General features: G+C 38.0%; 1 long non-coding RNA gene across 1 annotated transcript; it reads left to right on the top strand.

The window, feature by feature from the left end:
• The first annotated feature begins 16,128 nt into the window (after window positions 1–16,128).
• On the top strand, window positions 16,129–16,838 carry LOC131538860 (uncharacterized). The gene is made up of 3 exons (XR_009270721.1): window positions 16,129–16,223; window positions 16,350–16,422; window positions 16,515–16,838. It is a non-coding gene; the product is annotated as an uncharacterized LOC131538860 (long non-coding RNA).
• The last annotated feature ends 6,158 nt before the right edge of the window (window positions 16,839–22,996 follow it).

The following is a 22,996-nucleotide window of genomic DNA, read 5'->3' as shown; positions in this document are numbered from 1 at the left end:
GTATGCTAAATGACTACAAAAGCACTGCACAAAACCACACAGCGCCAAAAGTCGCAATAATGGTAATCAGTAGGCTATTCAACTCACTTTTTGTGTATGATATAATACACCGTTTACTATTTGATGAAACTATCATAGTTATTTAAGCCCAAGTGCCACCTACAGGCCTATTATGTGAAGTGTAGGCTGGCGAAATGATGACGTGAAAGGACTTTATTATATTACCATTTTTGATAATTATGCAGCATTATGAAAGTGTCTTATGCTCATCAAGCCTGCATTTATTTGATCAAAAATAAAGAAAAAACTGTAGCCTTATATTGTGAAATATTATTACAATTTAAAAGAAATGTTTTATTTTAATATTCATTTATTTTAATAAAATATTTATTTCTGTGATTCAAAGCTGAATTTTCAGCATCATTACTCAATTCTTCAATGCATGGTCCTTCTGAAATAATTCTAATATGCTGATTTCAATGTTGGAAACAGTTTTTTTTTTTTTTTTTTTGGAATCTGTGATACTCTTTTGGTGTTCATTGATAAATAAAAAGTTAAAAAGAACAGAATTTATTCAAAATAGAGATGTTTTCTAACAATATCAATCTTTACTATCACTGTTTCTGTCAATTTAACAAATCCTTCTATCAATTTAACAAATTGCTGAATAAAAACTAATTCAACTAATAAAAAATACTGACCTCAAACTTCTGAACGGTAGTGTATATTGTTACAAAAGGTATATTTTAAATAAATGCTGTTCTTATTTAACTTTTTATTCATCAAATAATCCTGGAAAAAAAGTATCACAGGTTTTCAACATTGCTAATAAATCAACATTACATAAAATGCATTAAGTGTATATGAAAATTTTTATCAAATAAATGCAGGCTTGATGACTATAAGTGACTTCTTGCAAAAATATAAAATAGCAATGTATCCAATTTTATTATTATTTTTTTTTCCCTCATATTGCCCCTTGTTTTTACATTTGAGCCCCTGCCCCTGAGGAACTCTCTGCACGTCCCTGCAAGGATGGCATTGTTTATAGGCTACTCGCTATGTGCAACAGGATGCAGTGTTAAATTAATATACACTCATTGTTTTCCCTGCATTTTTCAGCATTAAACACCTTTGGCGTGACATCTACCATGGATGGCAGTCACAAACATCTTCATTCAAGTTGTTTCTTTTTATATACATTATCTCTCCTTATGTAGGCTACTCTCTCTCTTCCTTTGGCTTGCTCCCCTTTTTATCAGGGGTCGCCACAGCAGAGTGATCCGCACACTTATGTAGGCTACTAATTTCTTCTAATTTCAATATTCATTTACATATTACTTTTATTTTACTGTCAGTGTTTATTTATTTATTTCTATGTATTTATATATATACATATATGTGCTGTATTGTCATCATAAGGTTTTTAACATCATGAGAAGATGTGAAACATTAATTTTCCATTGTCTTTTCTTGGTAAAATAACAGTTGTAGAATTTATAGTATGTTGGTCAGATGAAGACAAAGAAAAAAATACATCAAAGAGTTATTTTACAGTCACTTCATCTTCCTGCTTGTTTGTCTGCATACATTTTGCACCAAAATCTGATATGACACATGATGCATGTAACACTGATAAACCAACTTTATCATTTGGCCATAAATTTTATGTAGTTTAAAATAATCCACAAGACACTGACTGATACCTGCTAGTGTTGTAGTCAAGACCACCTAAACAGACCAAGTCAAGACCAGACCAACACTATTCACATTCATCTGAAAGATTATCCATTTACTGCCTGAGAAATGTCCAGGGCCAGGTTGCATTTGAAGCAGGAATTTTTACAAGCACTCTTTGTATGTTTAATAACGCCACACTGCTTAGTGTTATAAAAATACCATGAGCTGCATACAAAACACATACAGAAAATATATAGTCATAATAATATATTCGAAACAGTGCCACCACTCTTTGCCTTTTTGTGCAACAGCAGCTGCTCCACGCACGTGATCTAAGCTCAAATCTGGTTGGATGGCCCGTTTCATTGCAGAGCAGCGCAGTGACACAGGAGGGAAAAAAAAAAAAGTTTTTGCGCCGCGAATGAGCGTGCCTGGTGTGAATAGCCCCATAGGGATCTATTGTTTAGATTCAAAAGCGTCATCGCGCCTGTCACAAATCCGGTCTACGAACTTCCGTTCACTCACCACCAGAGGTCACTCGCTTACCACATTGACTCTCACAGCACACATCACACTGGACTGCATTTCCCATCACCCATTGCACTGACGACACACACAGCTGATTGCACTAGTCACATGCACACCTGATCCTACGCACACACTGATTACATGCCTTACATAAACCCTGGACTTCCTCTTCCTCCCGGCCGAGTATTGTATGCATTTATCCCTCTCTTAGCGATAGCTACTCTACAGAGCCCACTTAGTTGTATTATTCTTGCCTTGCCTGTTTTCCCGTGTGTGATTCTAGCCCGTGTTTCCTGGATTATCCCTTGCCTTGCCGTTCGGACACTGTTTGCACCTCTCTTGGATTCTAGCCCATGTACCTGGATTATCTCTCTGCCTTGCCCCATTGGATATTGTTCGCCGATCGTAGACCCACGCTTGCCCTAGGATTACTCTTTGTCTTGTCCCTGCCATACCTGTTTGCCATTGTTTCGACCCTGCCTGTATTTATGACCATGCCTTTAAATAAAAGCTTGCACTTGGATCCTCACGTCTTGTCAGCCACGTTACAGCGCTGAATGTTCGCGTTCAGTGTGAAAAGCCCTTAAGATTGAGACGAGGCTGAATACAAATGTGGTAGAGACAAAGACTAGGGATGTCACAGTGAGGAAATTTTCACATGCTAATTCTCATGCTAAACATGGCCAAAGTTTCAAAAAACGATTTGGACATATAACAGAGTATTTCTGTGCCAAATACACACTTCCGGGTTTCTTACAAGTTTCAGAAAGTTTTTTTCGAGCATGGCTCTTCATGACGTCATGAAGGGTGGAACTACTTGTATGGACATTTCTCCCATAAGAGCACCCCCACACACGCATTGACCAGAGCGAGAGCAAAAGCGCGCCCATCAACACGCTTCATCCGGCTGCATTGCACGGTACTCACTCGGGAAGAATGTCTCTAAAAAAGTGTGTTTTTGGTTGAGGGAAAGATAACCTTGTTCAGCTTCCCGAAGAACCCAGCGTTACGTAAACAGTGGATGCAGTTTGTTTTTCTGGGGGCAGCAACGGAGTTTCTCAAGTGTGATTGTTGACTGAAAGTTTTATAAATAAGGCTCAGTTCAATGCTGGATTTGCACATCGTTTGATACTGAAAGATATAGTGGTCCCAGTGATAAAAGATCCCGGTCATGATTCAGAACTGCAGACGGTAAGTGAAACGGCATCAAATGTCTGTGTTTGTTGGCAATTGGCGCTTAAGTGCTTGTCACTCTTTAGCTCGCCTCCAGGAGCTTGGCTGTTTTCACAGAGAATCGTAAAGCTGTATATTTCTTTTATAAATATGATAAAACTAAAGACTTTTTGGAGATATGAAGAGTGCATTACTACTCTATAGATACTCAAGATTAACATGAGTTTGGGTGAAACTTTGTGTGTTATGCCCCCTTTAAATGAATGTTCTTCCCAGGGGCGGACTGGTCATCAGGAGCACTGGGAGAATTCCCAGTGGCCTGGCACCCAATTTGGCCCGCTGCCCTACATATTTTTGTTATTGTTGTTTTTGTTGCCTGCTGAATGTACTAAAGTGATTATTTCCGAATTTGTAATGATGTATGTGTACAGTATGTACATTGAGAACTGCTGTTCAGTTGGCTCGTTTGGGGCAAAATGTCTTTTTATTTTTGATAAATTTGTATTTTTAAATACATAAATCTTTTTATTTTATTAAAATGAATTTGTCTTTTATCAGATTTACCAGATGTTATAATTTCTACTTGTGCTGGTCCATTATGAACAATAGGTCAAATTGAACCGCTAGCAAAAACTGGGGTGCTGCAAATATTTGAGTTGCTCCTCCCCTTTGTGTGGCCCCTCCCCTAATCTCACTCCAAAATGTTGCTATAACTTGAGAGCCCTGCAGTATGTTAATAGAATGTTTGTTCAAAGTTACCTGGTCTTTCATAAAGTTCTCAAAATGTTAGAACAAAAACATTATTTATACATTGTTTATAGATTTTTTGGTAACACTTTATTTCGATAGTCCACTTTAGTCATTCTACTAACAGTAAGTAACTTTGCAACTACATGTCAACTAGCAGTCAGTAGAGTATTAGTAGACTGTCTGCTTAATATCTGCTAACACTTTATTTTGATGGGTCCACAACATACTGACTATGAGAAACTTTGCAAGTATATGTCAACTTATTTTACTAACCCTAAACCCTAAACAGTCTACTCTGAGAGTTAGTAGACATGTAGTTGCTAATTAATAAGACTTAGTTGACATGTAGTTATAAAGTTACTTATAGTTAGTAGAATATCTAAAGTGGACTATCAAAATAAAGTGTAACCGATCTAAAGGGGTCGTATGATTCTATTTACAAAGGTCATTATTTTGTATATTGGGTGTGACAGAATATGCAAGCATGAATTAATGTTCAAAAAATTATTAATAATAATTATTATTTTTCACGTACTGTACATTATTGTAGCGCCTCCATGCCCAGACTTTCTAAAATGCATTGATTTCAACAAACCCCTCTTTATGAAAAGCTCAGTGTGCTCTGGTTGGCCAGCTGATCCAGTGCATTGTGATTGGACAAAAATCTTAAGCACTTGTTAGAAATATAACCGCCCTTAACACAATTGCAACCCGAACACACCAAAACAAAGAAAAATGTTTGGAAGAATGTCAGTCACTGAACAGATCTCATCCCCGATTTACTACCGTTGTAAATGGTGGATGAGATGTTTGGTTACTGACATTCTTCCAAATATCTTCCTTTGTGTTCGGCAGAAAAAAAGAAATTTATACAGGTTTGGAACAAACTTAGGGTGAGTGAATGATGACAGAATTTTCATTTTTAGGTGAACTATGCCTTTAATTTTTGTATAAGTTCTCCTCAGCTTTGTCAATGTCTTGAAAACGCTTTTACTGCAGCAGAGGAAGATGAAACAGAATAACATCAGGTGGTGTTGGCTGTTAATTAATGGTGAGGTCATCATGAAGTGGCCTAATTCACTGATGTGTTTTTAATGCATTTAAACATTGTGCTACCAACTATACTGTAGATCAGACCTAGGCATTGTACGGCCCCCGGGCCACATCCGGCCCTCTGGCTATCCTTGACCGGCCCGCGTGAATTAAACGTCAATCGCAAATAGGTGTAATTTAAGTGCATGCAATACAACCACACTGCTTTTATTTTCAAGGCAATAGCTATTCTTATTAGGCCCTATTATTATTATTATTATTATTGTTGTTATTGTTATTATTTAATTTACATAGCCTACGTCCATTTGTGTGACCGTATCTCAAATGTGTTTGCGTCCATGCAGGACAGCTTTCAAGAAATGTGAATTTGCCGTTAGCCATTAAATAGCTAACGTAAAAAAAGAACTTCTTATTTTTGTATAAATATTTTTCTTCATTACACATCTTGTTTTTTATAAGAGCGACATCCGTTTAATTTTGATCAACAATAATGTTCAACAAATTGAAGCAGGTCCGTTAAATCATCTTAAAACGTTAAATAGCCTTCAATTTATAGGTTATAACTGCATCTGTCTCGGATGTAGACTGGTGAAGATTTATTTTAATAAACATGTTTGTGCGGAATATGGAATGCACCCGCATGCAGGGAGGCGCCTGCGCAATGAGTTGCATTTTTTCCTGACAATGAAACAACTTAATTTTATTTCTGTAAACTCATAATAACAACAAAACATTGCTTTTGTAAAATAGTGAAAACAAACAGGACGTGCTTTCTGCCATCTCTGAATCTAGAGCGTGTTTAAAAAAACCCCGAAACTCAGCTTATGGCTGCCTCACAGACATGTGAAATATATCTATAGAACGTTTAAAATGTCTACTTTTAATCGAACCAATTCAAAAACAAATATTCCCTGATTATTGCAATCTGTATGTAGGTTGGATTTCTCTCTAAAGGCGCGTCCAGTATGGAGATGAGAGTCATTATTGTGTATTTCATCTTTGCAGCCGACAAGGACTCATAAACACTAGTTTATTAATAAATAATTAAAATATCTCCTTTTTTCCGACACATTCATAATCATTAGGCGACTTTTGCCTGTGCTTGGCAGAAAACTTAATGTGTGTGCTTGAGCTTGAGGAATATATTGAAGCTCATTGGATTAGGCCTATTAGCTTTAGGGGGGCAGCCCTATTAAATACCCGCTAGACGTCTCTGTTGAAGTTTTTAAAGCATTTTATAGCTACGCGTTTCCATAATAGAATAGTCAACCCTTTCCATTTGGCAACTATGGTTACCTCTGGGTTGTGCATTGTAAATCACAGAAAGTCTACAAAATACGTTGTCTCCCAAAAACTTGGGTCTTTTTTTTTATTGTCATTTTTTTACTGTCATGTCCGTAACGCATGTGTATTTTCCTCATCTAATAAAATACTTTTATAGAATGATACTTTACTGATGTCTGGACTCTACTTTCAGGGGTTTAGAAAAATATAAAGAGATGGTTCAATGTATTGGTAATGAATATATTCTATGAGAATTTATGTTTCTGTCACGAATCCTGTCCATGGACTTCCATCCACTTGCCACCAGAGGTCACTCTTCTGTTACATTGACTCTCACGCTACACAGACTGTTACATGTCACTCCGGACTACAGTTCCCATCATCCATTGCACTGATTACACACACACACAGCTGCATCCAATTAGACACGCTTTATAAGCCTTGGACTTCCTCTTTCGGATCGCCGAGTTTTGTTTAGCGTATATATCACTCTCCTAGCGATAGCTACTTTACAGAGCCTGTTCTAGTTTCATAGTCTAGTTTTGTCTTGTAATTGCCTGTTACCTGATTCTTGCCTGTGTATCTTGGATTAGCTCTTTGCTTTGCTGTTTCGGACTGTGTTTGCACCTTGCCTGGACAATTGCTCGTGTTATTGGATCTGGATTCCCTCTGGATAACATTTGCTTTCGACTGACTCATACCCGTTTTGGATGTGATTGGATTTCTCTTTGCAGGGATGCACCGATATGAAAATTTTGGCCGATACCGATAATTCTATACAAATGAAAGCCGATAACCAATATGTTGGCCGATAAATCTAAATCCAATTTTTATGTAATTTTTGAGAGCCTGATTACAAAAAAAAGTCTCACCATTAAATGCCATTAAACACTTCAACATAAATCAAACATAAAGCAGCCTTACAAATAAATAAAACACTGCTTAAATAATGCAAACAAGTCACTGGACAACATTACTTAACGTTACATGTAAAAAAAAAAAAATCATGTGCCGTGGATAAATTAAACGGAATAGCCTCCGCACCGACAATTAAATCATTTTAATTAAACCATATTGTTGATGAATATAATAAGATAAAAATAAAAGTGGTGGATATTATTATTAATATATCAATGATTTTGAAAAAGTATCTTAAATTAATACCACTGTTCCAAATAGCGGCATGCAGTTTTAGCTGCGTGCGCTGCTGAAGAGCTGAATGAACACCGGTAAACTGAAGCGCTTATTATTTATACAACATACATAATATTATAACTTATATACTCTGAAACTGAAGAGCTGAATGAACACCGGTAAACTGAAGCGCTTATTATTTATACAACATACATAATATTATAACTTATATACTCTGAAACTGAAGAGCTGAATGAACACTGCTAAACTGATGCGCTTTGCTGGCAGCTTATTTAACTCAAGGAAACGAATCATATATGAGATTAATCAGCTATTTATACAACATAAACATAATATTACAACTTATATATAAAAAAGACGCAAATGCACAAGTAAACTCGAACTAAGTTACATGCTAACCAGAATGTGTAACTTCTGTTGTGGATGCGCTCTCCCCGCAACAACGCGCTGAAACACGACAAATTAGACCAAAGAATTCACAACATTTTATAATAATAGGTTCTCATTATAATATATGATAGTCCCAATTATATAGGCCTAGTTATTAATGTTGTGCGCTGCTGTTTGAGCTGCATGCGCTGAGCTAAAGATGATCACAGAAGCGATCTATTAATGCTCTATTAACCAAACGAATTCTATAGGCTTATTAGTTAAATCAGATGCATAAATAAACAATATTACAACCTACAATTGCACAAAAGGCAGCAAATGCACAAGTGAACTTAACTGTGCTAGTCATGAATGTGTAGATCCGTTGTGGATGCGCTCTTCCCGTAACAACGCGCTAAAACAGGGGTGCACAAAGATTCCATTAATAATTTAACAGTAATGTTCTCATTATAATATGACAGATGTTGCACTTCTCTGTATTTTCCTTTTTGAAGTGATTCCAATAATATTTCAAGCAATTAAAAACCATCATGGCGAACAGTGCGCATCTGAAGTGCCTCTGCAGGAAATAATGCATTATTTATCGGCTTTAATATATCGGCCAAATTTTCTTATATGTTCGATAACGATAACAGAAAAATTAACATTTATCGGCCGATACCGATATGGTGGCCGATATATCGTGCATCCCTACTCTTTTGTCTTGCCCTCAATATACCTGTTTGCCATTGTCAGAACCTTTTATGACCACGCCTTTGAATAAAGCTTTGCAGATGGATCCGCACGTCTTACGTCTCGTTCGCCCTCAGGTTTTCAGGTTTTGACTGCGAATGTCACGTCCAATATTGATTTTTTTTGTACAAAGTTGTGATGGTAGTTTTAAAAACATGCACATTTTGTTTTTGTGAATGTTCATTAAATAGTGATAGAATTGTGTGCTCACCATTTTCATTGTACGATTGTAATGTTTTATATACTGTTTTTTTTTATAAAGAGATATAAAATATATTGGGCAGAACTGAGTTAAGTGTAGTGGTCCGGCCCTCTGCAACCGCCCAAGTTTATCATGTGGCCCCTAATTAATTGTAGATTGACATCCAGCAGTGTTGTGACATCAGAATCATTTCATCATTCTGAAAAATGATGAAAACATGTTGTGAGCAGGAAGTCATTAAAGGGTTAGTTCACCCCAAAATGAAAATTCTGTCATTAATTACTCACCCTTGTGTCGTGTAATTAACATGAGGGTGAGTAATTACTTTGTTCATATTCGGAACACAAATTAAGATATTTTTGATGGAATCTGTGAGCTCTTTGACCCTCCATAGACTGCAACACATGGGAAATTCCATGCAAAGGTCATCCTTACCATGAAAAAAACAAACATATTTTTTTCATTAATCACTCGCATTGAATTTTACAGATATTTGCTGTTTTGTTACATCATATACAAGGTGTGTTCCAATCCAAGTGGCATTTTTAAAAAGGCTATGTTATACTGTTTTCAAGAAAGTGAACAGATAGACTCAATGTTTCAATAAAATGTTATCACTTGGCAATTTCCTGATTAAGAAGGGAATGATAATGCATTGTGTACACACAGCTTACTTTGACAGCAAAGCTCTATAAATTTATAAGCCTCTTGTTAAATGCGTCTGTGAGGTCCAGGGCCAAGTAACGTCCATAACGTTTTAGAGGATAAGTTTATGCTACACATACAGTGCTAATGCAAAACTATTCAACGTTTCTGTGCAATGTTAACTCATATAAAGGTATCATGTGATGAACACTTCACGGACTTTTATTACTTGTAAACACTTTAATTTTGCGTTATGGATGTGATGTTATGGATGTTACATTAAAAGAAAATTAAACACGTGATATAACGCGTGTTCCTGGCGGCATGGCAGTGATAAAAACATTACTCCTCCGTGTTTCAGTGAAATGTAACACAGCCTAAGGTCATTAGGCTATAAGTGAAAACATAAACGAAACAAATGGTCGTTCACTGGAGATATTTATGATATTGTAAATAAATTCGATTGGGATCGACATCTCGAATAATAATGAAAATCATCTTCCGTTATCTTCTCTGCTGTGTTCCGTGACCGTCCTGTGTGTTTATATAGTATTCACTTCCTAGCAGAGAGGCATCCTGAAAGGAACCTGATTGGTTTAGGCGCGAAACAGGTGCACTCTTAATTCACTCGCGCTACATGTCATTCAAGCTCAGGTTTTGATAGCTTGAAGATTATCTTACACAACAGATGAAAAATGGCAAGATGACACATAAAACAGCACACAATCAGGGAAAATAAGTTTAATAAAAATCTAGTTACATAAAAGCTGCAGTCTGTAACTTTTTTGGGTTAAAAATGATCGGAAATCAATATTTGAGCAAGTACATAACCAGCCAGTGATCAAAACTATCACCTTACTTTAGCCTGATTCACAACGGTTAGCTTATAATGTTTTCAAATTTAACGGGTAGGTTTTCGCAGGCAATTTGAGCATGGCACTGCATCATTACGTCACGTCTGTAAACATAAAGAAGTTGTCCCCGTTAGAAGGCTATCGCATGTGAGGATCCTGCAGGTGGCAGATCGTTTATAGGCTTTTCTCACAGCAGCTAGAAAAATTAAATGTATCATTTTGATGGCGGATTGTAATCCAGAAAGGATTATGTGTTTATGAAACACATGAATGAATGAAATGAAATTATATTCCAGTTTTAAATGTGCTTCTGATTACAAATTACACAAGATTTGTATTTTAAAGACAATCAGTTTGAAGGGAGCATAGTTTGCTTTTTAGGTTAAAAGAATTTCTTAATATGAAATTCGAATGGCATGACAATTAGATTAGACTGTACAGAAATTGAAATCTACATGCTAATACACACTATACTCATTGTCACACAATGCTGATGTTGTTAACATTAATAATTTTAGAATAAATTGCACGGTTAGATATGATATGAGCTAACCGATCGTTAGATTTAATTACCATTGGTAGCGTGATTTATTGTAATGCTTTTTTCTCAGTTGGTCAGAACAAACGTGGCAGACTTGTTACTTACTTGTTCAGATGGCCATATATGGTGAAAATTCTTATTTGGGTCATATATTCCAAGACAGGCTAGAATCTGTGATTCCTAAGTACAGTATCCACACCGGTGCGGTGACTGACACACATACTCCTCAAAACATTAGATTCATCCGTGCTGGAGCCATGCCGGAGCACATCCCACGCAAGGAAACTAATTCCGCAAACAGCTGCAATTCCAGGTTTTCAAACAGAGATGGCGACAAAGAGGCAAAATTTACGGACTACAGCTTCAATGTCTCATATCATGTAGCCTGACCTGATAGTTCAGCAGTTGAGATAGCCCAGTTAGTTATTCTTTCATCACGTCAGATAAGATGGGTCATGGATAATGACATGTATATTGTTGTCAACTGATCCATGGATCAATTCTACTATTTTCCGAATGCATCACGATTCTCTTGAATCGATTCTGAGCTTAGTTTTATACCAGCAGATGGCACTGTGTTCTTTAGAAACAGCCGCACTCTGCCTGCTTCCAGTTATTTACACACACACACCACTTGAACCTAAAATAATCGTTCATAAAGTTCAAAAAGGTTGAAGCGGTCACAAGAGTGTTCACAGTGGGCTGTGTTTACATTAATCTCATGTCATAAAAGCATAAAAGACGAGGTGCAAGTACAGTTAACCACTTACATGACTCAGCTCCTCTTCATGAGCATTTGAGTGTGTTTAAAAACTAGCCAAGAGTGCCATCTGCTGTTAAAAACTAAGCTCAGAAACGATTCCAGAGAGAAAACATATACAGTATCTCACAGAAGTGAGTACACCCTCACATTTTTGTAAATATTTTATTATATCTTTTCATGTGAGAACACTGAAGAAATGACACTTTGCTACAATGTAAAGTAGTGAGTGTACAGCTTGTATAACAGTGTAAATTTGCTGTCCCCTCAAAATAACTCAACACACAGCCATTAATGTCTAAACCGCTGGCCACAAAAGTGAGTACACCCCTAAGTGAAAATGTCCAAATTGGGCCCAATTAGCCATTTTCCCTCCCCGGTGCCATGTGTGAATGGGGAGCAGGTGTGTTAAATTTGGTGTTATCGCTCTCACTCTTTCATACTGATCACTGGAAGTTCAACATGACACCTCATGGCAAAGAACTCTCTGAGGATCTGAAAAAAAGAATTGTTGCTCTACATAAAGATGGCATAGGCTATAAGAAGATTGCCAAAACCCTGAAACTGAGCTGCAGTATGGTGGCCAAGACCATACAGCGGTTTAACAGGAGAGGTTCCACTCAGAACAGGCCTCGCCATGGTCAACCAAAGTTGAGGACACGTGCTCAGCATTATATCCAGAGGTTGTGTTTGGGAAATAGACGTACGAGTGCTGCCAGCATTGCTGCAGAGGTTGAAGGGGTGGGGGGTCAGCCTGTCAGTGCTCAGACCATACGCCGCACACTGCATCAAATTGGTCTGCATGGCTGTCGTCCCAGAAGGAAGCCTCTTCTAAAGATGATGCACAAGAAAGCCCGTAAACAGTTTGCTGAAGACAAGCAGACTAAGGACATGGATTACTGGAACCATGTCCTGTGGTCTGATGAGACCAAGATAAACTTATTTGGTTCAGATGGTGTCAAGCGTGTGTGGCAGTAACCAGGTGAGGAGTACAAAGACAAGTGTGTCTTGCCTACAGTCAAGCATGGTGGTGGGAGTGTCATGGTCTGGGGCTGCATGAGTGCTGCCGGCACTGGGGAGCTACAGTTCATTGAGGGAACCATGAATGCCAACATGTACTGTGACATACTGAAACAGAGCATGATCCCCTGCCTTCGGAGACTGGGCCGCAGGGCAGTATTCCAACATGATAACGACCCCAAACACGCCTCCAAGACGACCACTGCCTTGCTAAAGGTGATGGACTGGCCAAGCATGTCTCCAGACCTAAACCGTATCTGTCGGGAATCCTCAAACGGAAGGTGGAGGTGCGCAAGGTCTCTAACATCCACCAGCTCCATGTAGTCATGGAGGAGTGGAAGAGAGAGCAAAGTGTCATTTCTTCAGTGTTGTCACATGAAAAGATATAATAAAATATTTACAAAAATGTGAGGGGTGTACTCACCTCTGTGAGATACTGTATATATATTTTGGCCACCACTGTATAATATAAAATGTATAAATGCCTATTCAATGGACCTAATACTAGGCTGCTACACTTTTTAATTTAGGTAAAAGCTATGACCAATGCTGAACGTCAGAAAGCTTTCAGAGAAAGACAAAAAAATGAGAAACACTATAAAGAGAAAGAGTGTGCGAGACAGAGGAAAGAGAGACAGAGGAAAAGGAGACTCAATCTTAAATGTCAAGTTTAAATGTACAAGTGTCATAAAAATGCAGTTGGATTCGTTGAGCACAGTGAAATGAAACAAGTAGAGTAGTTATCAGTAGTAGTTAAAGTATCAGTTACAACAGACCACGTTAAAGAAAAGGTCAAGCAGTTTTATGTGCGGGATGACATCTCACGACAGGCACCTGGGAGGAAAGATTCTGTTGTCATAAAATAATATAAGTATCAAAACTAAAGGGTTGCTCCACCCCAAAATTAAAATTTTGTCATTAATCATTTACCCCATGTCGTTCCAAACCCGTGAAAGCTTCGTTCGTCTTCAGAACACAATTTGAGATATTTTGGATGAAAACCGGGAGACTTGTGACTGTCCCATTGATTGCACTGTCAAGGTCCATAAAAGTATGAAAAGCATTGTAAGAATAGTCCATCTGCCATCAGTGGTTCAATCTGAATTTAATGAAGTGACGAGAACACTTTTTCTGCGCAATAAAACGACTTTATTCAACAATTCATCTCCTCTGGTTCAGCGTAGCGCCATTTTGGAGAATATCCGCTGGACGCAAGCAGCGTACACTCTTGTGTGTCAGCCGCGCCACAAGGATACGTCTTCTACGTTCGTTTACACTTTGATTTGCGTACGCTGCTTGCTTCCAGCGGATATTCTCCAAAATGGCGCTATGCTTTAATAATATTAATTTAATATGCATTGTCAATTTAAATATTGTAAGAAGTTTATTTTTACTGACACCTTTTAGCTGTCATTATGAGTTAAAATGTCACATCCATAACACTGGAATTGCCCACACCTGAAATGTTCATCAGTGGTTCAACTTCAATTTTGTTCACAAAGAAAACAATAATAATGACTTTATTCAACAATTCTTCTCCCCCGAGTTACTGTCTTCCGTCAATTTGTAAAGTATCACAACGCATACGCACGCTTTACCCTAAACATAAACAACGCTGATTATGTATTGGGGTACTCTCCAAAATGGCAGGAGATGTAACTCAGGGGAGAAGAATTGTTAAATAAATTATGTTATTTTTGTGCACAAAAAGTATTCTCGTAGCTTCGCAAAATTGAAGTTGAACCACTGATGCCACATGGACTGTTTTACCGATGTCCTTACTACATTTCTGGACCTGGGAACGTTGCAGTTGTGTTGCTGTCGATGGAGGGTCAGAGAGCTCTCAGATTCCATCAAAAATATCTTCATTTGTGTTCCGAAGATGAACGAAAGTTTTACGGGTTTGGAACGACATGAGGGTGAGTAATTAATGACAGAAGTTTCATTTTGGGGTGTACTAACCCTTTAACTATGGTGTTATTTAGACACTCACAGACATCAACAATCAACATATGAAACTCACCAATGGTGACATGCTTCATACTGCAGTGTATGATGGATGCCTGTATACAAAACTCATTCCAAGAAAAGGAAAGGAAAGTGCATGACATGTGGCCAAGTATGGTGTCCCATACTCAGAATTTGTGTTCTGAATTTCACCCTTCTGCGGCACCCAGGGAGTATTTGGGGGTTCGGTGTCTTGCTCAAGGGTCTCACCTCAGTCGTGGTATTGAAGGTGGAGGAGATCGGTGTACATTCACTCCCCCTGCTACAATCCCTGCCGGTACAGAGACTCGAAACCAGTCCAACTCTCTAACCATTAGGCCACGACTGCCCCATGGTTCCCAGCATGCATTGTGGCAGAAATAAATTGTGCAGCTGAATTCTAATTATGAATGATATGAATAATATTAAAGTGCCCCTATTTGGGGTAATGAAAGGTTCATATTTTGGTTTTCAACAACAGGTTGACATTGCATGCAAACACACTTAAAATAACTGAACCTAAACATAGCAGCCTGATAAAAATGCTCATTTTAGATGAAAATTTTAGATGGGACTTAGAGGCTTTTGCATCTGAACTCTTCATATGCCTACTTACCTACTATATAGTAGGCGAAATGGGTACGTGAGAAGAGTAGTATGAAACCACAGTATTCATAAAAGAGTAAGCGAGAGATCCCCGGATGGCCTACTGCGTCCGCCCAGACTCCGAAGTGCCGATCGAGGGATACTTTTCTACCCCAGAAGCCCACGCGAGAGGATATGTCATCATCGAACGTGAAGGAGAACAGCGATGAGGGTGTTTACAAATGTGAGTATTACAAACCAAAAACACGGTTCCTTGTGTTTAAATCGCGCTTGTTGAGCTATTGTAAACTGTTAACTTGTTGAGGGTGTAAGACGCTAGACAGTATAGTATATTTGTGATTTTTCTGTAAAAACATGTTTTATTATGTATAGCGAACAGGGGAGCTCCAGAAAACACATGTATGTCTGCAAAGTGAATTTACATAAACCATATACATCTTAAAGACAATTACTAAATGTCTATTTAATATGTGACAGGAAAATGTTCTAAAAGAATTGCATATGAGCGCATCACAACATGAATCAGACATGATCTGAGTGATTTATGTGTGCTATTATAGTAGAATTCACTGTTGTCAACACTGTTTATATTAGATGAATGGAATGTAAATAAACACATCTACATAAAGTAACTAAACACAAGTTATCTGTTTTATTTGTCCATTAGTACTGTTGATAAATTGAGGAACATTTGTGTTGGATAAATTAACACATCAGCAACTACCTCAACATGTAAATGCAGTATTGAGCAGATAAATCACAGAGGTGACTGAATCTTGTCTGGATGTTACAGGACAGATGAGACACACGTGTTTATCCAGTGAAGAGTGACTGATGAAGGAATGCTGCCATCAAAGGCTCTCAGTGAGTACACTACAGACATCAATAAAACATCTTTTAAATGTTAAGTTGTAGTTTATTTTAATTACTGTAATTTTAAACAGAGTTATTACAGCACTTTTCTGATTCTTGATTTCTGTACATTTGCAGCAGAGCTTTTGTGGTGGAGCAGGTGACGTCGGCATTTGTGGGAAAAAAGGAAAACCTGAAACAAAAATATAAAGTAAGATCATTTTGTTACTTCTAATACAGAAATCAAATGATATTTTGCTGTTAAAATGACTGCTTTTGTATTATATTTGTGCATTTTTGCAGGATCTGAAATGTCCACAGCCTAGTGTGAGCAGTGAGGATGGAGAAGTCCACAGCAGCATCCTGGAAATGGTCCAGTGTCCTGGATGAGACGCTCCATCACTCCATATGCCCTCATCTGTTTCTTCATCCTCAGTGAGCCCAGAGCCAGCTAGAGCATCTAGAAAAAAGACCAAAAGACATTGAGGATGTGATTTTGGTCAAGTTTGTTCTGCTGGTTTCTGTTCATACAACATCAATCAATGGAGCCCGAGTTTCAGAAGCTTCAAAAGCATCATCAAATAATGTCAAGAAGCTTCTGAAAGTCAGGCTCCATTGACTGATATTGTATGAACACAAACCAGCAGGACAAAATCACCTTTATTTATATCATCTTTTTTTATTTCAAAAAAAAATTAATCACAAGGATTGAACAGCTTTAGGGCAAGTAAATAATAATTTAATTTATATGTTTGGGTGAACTAACCCTTTAAATCCCCCCAATAGAAATTGTAAGAAATATATGTATGCATTTATATTATAATAGTACCTTCAAGAAATAAACTTAAAAAAATAAGCAGCTTTGAACGTTTTTGCCCAAGGCACAAAAAAAGCATTTACAAAAATCACATTTACATTTATTCATTTGGCAGACACTTTTATCTGAAGTGACTTGCAGTGCTCTTATTACAGGGATCCCGATCCCCCAAACGATGTGTTGAGATGCAGTAGATGTGGGTTCACCGTCTGTAAATAAATCATTGTTAGAATAAGTTTGAATAAAGCTTTGTTTCGTGTGTCGTTGACTTATTTATTTTCATGGTTACTTTTATTCTTTTACTCATATGCATGTTAACTGTTGTTGTCGGTAAATAAAATATAATTGTTTCATTAATGTATGCATTAATTCTTTACTTGACTGAAAATTGAGATGTATTCACCTTGGCTGCATTTATCTAGTGTGTATTCATGCATAGCTATGGCATATGACAAAAATTACATTTTGCTTGTTTTACTAAAATGATATATATAATTAATTAATTATTGGTCAGCATTCATCATTACTATTGTAAGTGTTGGGGTGGGCTAGCAATGCATTCTGGGGTAATCTTATTTTTTAAGTAGTAATACTTGCATTTTTCGAGTATAATATCAGCATTCAAGTCAAGATCTTCCAGCAGCTGATCGACATCTCCTTTGTGCAGATATTGCAAACGCTGCAGAAAACTGTACTAGGTAGGGTTGTGGAGTTACTGATACTGATGAGGTGTTAGTGCACCTGTCCCTCTTATCTTCTTTTTATTATTATTACTGCAGACCTGATAATTACATTTAAACTCAGGGAAAGATGGTTGTATCTTTAACAATGAACAATCATAATAGAAAACATAGGTAAATTGGGTTTGCGTAGTATGAGAATATACACACCGCAAAAAAAGGCACAATTACAAGGGTAAATATCTTTGAATAATATTCATATAATCATAATGCATCAAAAATTTCATTTGTTATAAGCCTGAGGGACGAAACAAAAAAACAAAACAAAAAAAAGTTCAATTCAAAAAGAAAAAGATGAAAACAGGAGATTTAAGCTGGTTTTGCTTGTGTGTGAAAAATCTTGAACATAAAATAAAGAAATTAACAACATATTCAAAAGAGAACAATAAAAATAAATATAAAAACTTAAATTAACCCAAAATGTTTTGGTTATACTACAATCACAATAAAAGGGAAGCTGTTTCTTCAAGACCACAAAATGAGCAAATTTCATCAACATCAAGGCAAGGCAAGGCAAGTTTATTTATATAGCACATTTCATACACAGTGGTAATTCAAAGTGCTTTTCATAAAAGGAAGTGAAATAGTCATTAAAAATAATAATAAGGAATTAAAAATAATAGTAATCACAACAATAAAAACAAAGTGATTTAACATCAGAATATTTACAAATAGATGAATTAAACCTGTCGCTCATATCCTTTAAGTTGTTGTTGCTCTTGCAACGTTGTTAGTCACATGATAACGTCAACATGGCGGATGAAGTCCAGATCGCATTCATATTTAACGAGATATGGCTGTAGAATACCTACTCTTTTAGCGCTCGATAAGTAATTACTTATTGAAATTAAGTACCTACTCATTGAGTATGCGATTTCGAACGCAGCCAACATCTAAACCAGTTTCTTACCCCTGCTCCTGGAGTACCAACACTCTCCCTAATCAAATACACTTAATTCATCTTATCATCCCAGTACAGCAAAAACACCAGTGTTAAATTCATTCGGCTCCACACTTAAGAGTCTTAAAATTAACACTGAAGCAGTGTTTAGGTTAAATAATTAAAGAGATCCACTGAGTGATGATTGACCATTAGCAAAGACACCTGACATTAACAAGCAGAATCACTGAAAAAAAAGAAGAGCAAGTATGGAAAAAGAGAACAGACGAGCAGAAATACAAGAACTACAACTGACTTACTGCCATAGTCTTAGATGAAATCAACTGAAAAATATGTAGACATTAAGAAAACAAGCAGTTAGTAAATGAATAGAGTGCAAGTCTAAAAGGGGCAAGTCTCCTTGTTTTTGTTTTTTAAAGAATGGAATAGAATTAGAATAGAGATTGCTAGAGTTAGAGGGCCAAATAAAGCTGGAAGAGATGTGTTTTTAGCCTATTCTTTAAGATGGCTAAGGATTCAGCTGCTCGGACTGAGTTGGGCAGGTCATTCCACCAGGAGGGAACATTTAATTTAAAAGACTGTGAAAGTGATTTTGTGCCACTTTGGGATGGCACAATAAAGCGACGTTCACTTGCAGAACGCAAGTTTCTAGAGGGCACATAAGTCTGAAGTAATGAATTTAGGTAAAGGGGTACAGAGCCAGTGGTGGTTTTGTAGGCAAACATCAATGCCTTGAATTTTATGCAAGCAGCTGTTGGTAGTCAGTGCAAATTGATAAACAGAGGTGTGACGTGTATCTATTCTATTCGGCTCATTAAAAATGAATCTAGCTGCCATGTTCTGGATTAATAGTTAAGGTTTGATAGAACTGGAAGACCTGCAAAGAGAGCATTGCAATAGTCCAGCCTGGACATTACAAGAGCTTGAACAAGGAGTTGTGAAGCATGTTCCGAACGAAAGGGCCTGATCTTCTTGATGTTGTATATAGCAAATCTGCAGGACCAGGCAGTTTTATCAGTGTGGTCTGAGAAAGTCAGCTGATCATCAATCACAACTCCAAGGTTTCTGGCTGTTTCTGAAGGAGTTATGGTTGATGTACATAACTGGATGGTGAAATTGTGATGAAACGGTGGGTTTACTGGAACCACAAGCAGTTCTGTCTTGGCAAGGTTAAGTTGAAGGTGATGGTCCTTCATCCAGCAAGAGATGTCTGTTAGACGAGCTTAGATGCGAGCAGCTATCGTCGGATCATCAGGATGGGATGAGAGTTAGAGTTGAGTGTCATCAGCATAGCAGTGATATGAAAACCATGTTTCTGAATTACAGAGCCTTGTGATGCCATGTAGACAGAGAAGAGAAGAGAAGTGGTCCAGAACTGAGCCCTGAGGCACCCCAGTAGTTAGATGTTGCAACTTGGACGCCTCATCTCTCCAAGATACCTTGAAGGACCTATCTGATAGGTAAGACTCAAAGCACTGGAGCACGGTTCCTGAAATGCTCTTTGCCAATAGGGTTGACAGGAGGATCTGGTGGTTAACCGTGTCAAAAGTAGCGGACAGATCCAGCAAGATAAGTATTGAAGATTTGGAATCCGCTCTTGCCAGTCTTAGGGCTTCAACAACAGAGAGCAAGGCAGTCTCAGTTGAATGTCCACTTCTGAAACCAGACTGGTTGCTGTCGAGGAGGTTGTTCTGTGTGAGAAAGGCAGAGACTTGGTTGAACACTGCTCGTTCAAGTGTTTTTGCAATGAAAGGAAGAAGGGAAACCGGTCTGTAGTTCTCTAAAGAGGTGGGTTAAGGGTGGGTTTCGTAAGTAGTGAAGTTATACGAGCCTGTCTAAATGCTGAGGGAAAAACAACAGTGTGAATGGATGTGTTAATGATGTGAGTGAGTGCAGGTACAACTGCAGGAGAAATGGCTTGAAGGAGATGATATGGAATGGGATCAAGCAGACAAGTAGTAAGATGATTAGAAAGGATGAGTTTGGAGACTTCTGCTTCAGAGAGTGAAGAGAAGGATGTGAACAAGTGTATGTTTGCTGGAAAAATGTGAATTGAGGTGTGGAAAACTGTGCACTGATAGGTTTAATTTTATTAATGAAGAACGTGGCAAAGTTGTCAGCTGTTAGAGTTGATGAAGGAGGAGGAGGACAAAGGAGGGAGGAAAATGTTTTAAAGAGGATGCGAGAGTTAGACGAATTGTTAATTTTGTTACGATAATATGTCCTTTCAGCAGTGGAGACATTAGCAGAGAAGGAAGAGAGGAGTGATTGATACACATTAAGGTCAGTAGGAATTTTTGATTTGCGCCACACCCTTTCAGCAGCCCTGAGCTTAGAATGATGTTCGCGGAGAACATCAGGCAGCCAAGGGGCAGAAGGGGTGGTACGGGCTGGCCTGGAAGACAAGGGGCAGACAGTGTCTAAACAAGATGTAAGAGTGGAGCAGAAAGCATCAGTAGCACTGTTAGCATCAAGAGATGCTAACCGTTTAGGGGGAGGAAGTGAAGATGAAACCATAGCAGCTAGCCGGGAGGGTGAGAGTGAGCGTAGGTTACGTCGAAAGATGACGTGGAGGAGTATGTGTTGTTTCAGGAACCATGCTGAGGTTAAGAGTGAGGAGGAAGTGATCCGAGGTGTGCAGTGGAGTAACCAGTACATGATCAGCGGAGCAGTGACGTGTGTATATAAGGTCCAGTTGGTTGTCTGATTTGTGAGTAGCCGTAGTTAATACTCTCTTTGAGATCAAAAGAGGCAAGCAGAGTGTGGATGTCTGCAGCCTGAGGTTTATCTAGGTGGACGTTGAAGTTTCCAAGCATAACTAGGGGAGTACAATCCTCAGAAAAGGTTGAAAGCAGCACATCTAATTCATCCAAGAAGTTACCTTGTGCTCCTGGGGGTCGAAACAACTACAAAGTGGATTTTAAAAGGGTGGGTAATAGTGACTGAATGTGATTCAAAGGAGCTGTTAATACCCAGAGAAGGTAAAGGAATACATTTCCAATCATTAGAGATAAGCAGACCAGTACCTCCACCTCTTCCAGTCAAATGGGGAGTGTGGGAAAATTAGAAATTATTGGAGAGTGCTGCAGGAATAGCAGTGTCCTCTGGTTTGTCCACTTCTCTGTCAGGGCCATGAGGCTTAGTCTAGAATGACTAGAAATAGATGTAATGAAATCTGCTTTGTTTACTGCAGACTGACAATTCCAGAGTCCAATAGAAAAAGAAAGTAGTGTTTTGTGCTAGATCAAAATTGAAACTAAATTCTGATAAATTCAGAAGCGCAAGTAAAAGACCGAACACGCATTAAACCTTCAACCAGGCCGCTGGATTCCACTTTTTGGGCTGGCGGGTGGATCCTTGCAGTAAGAGTTTGTCATAAAAACTGAAACAGAAGTCGGTGGTCTTTACACTCTTCGGTCTTCACACAAGGGCTGCCGCTGTATACTAAAAGTGCTTTTAACTTCCGCTGATTGACTGCTTCTCTCAAAGAGTACTTCTTTACATTGTCACTTTTTCACTTTCTGCTGTCAAACTTTTGTTGCAGCAGAAGTGTTTATTCCTGGCTTGTAAATGCATTTAAATTTATTACATTTTTAATAACAACATCTCTTAATCCTCAGCAGAAAAGTGAATTGCTGACTCTCGCGAGAAGTGAATCAAACTGACACTTTGCTGATGCTCTCCACGTTCCGTGTGATTGGTTGTTTGCTGCACGTGTCACCCTTTCAGGTGCACGCGCTCCAAAGTTAATCACAAACTCCGAGTTGTCAGAGAACGTTTATATCAAGCTTTGTGAGCCCGGTGAACCTGATCTAAACCAGGTTGGCTTTATCAGGTTTTGTCAACTCAAAACTTAAGGTCTCTGCACACTGAGTCCTAAATTTTCATGCGAAAATTTCGGACTAAAATTTCGGATGAAAATTTCCACACTGCCTCCGAAACTTTCATCCGTCACAGAAAATTCGGATCAGGTTCAATTTTTACACACCATTTACACACTGCCTCCGAAACTTTCATCCGTCACAGAAAATTCGGATCAGGTTCGATTTTCTGCGTTTTCACATCTGTAGCATTCATTTTAATAGGAAAGGATGAAGAATACGAAAAAACGGAAAAACTAATGCGAAAATTTCGGACTCAGTGCGCAATGGCCTTTACTCTGCAACTCTGAGTTTGTTCATCTCGCTTTGTGTTACAGGCCACTGGACATTTCACCATAACCAAAACAGAATGTTTGGAAAATGTTCTTAGAACAAACAATTGGCAAAACACACTCAAAATTATAATGTCTCTGACTCTGTTTTAATATGATGTTTTGTTTCTCTTT

This window comes from Onychostoma macrolepis, chromosome 04 (assembly GCF_012432095.1).
Source record: "Onychostoma macrolepis isolate SWU-2019 chromosome 04, ASM1243209v1, whole genome shotgun sequence".
Classification (NCBI taxonomy): Eukaryota; Metazoa; Chordata; class Actinopteri; order Cypriniformes; family Cyprinidae; genus Onychostoma; species Onychostoma macrolepis.
Note: the sequence above shows the minus strand (reverse complement) of the source record. Positions and strands in the feature narration are given on the sequence as shown.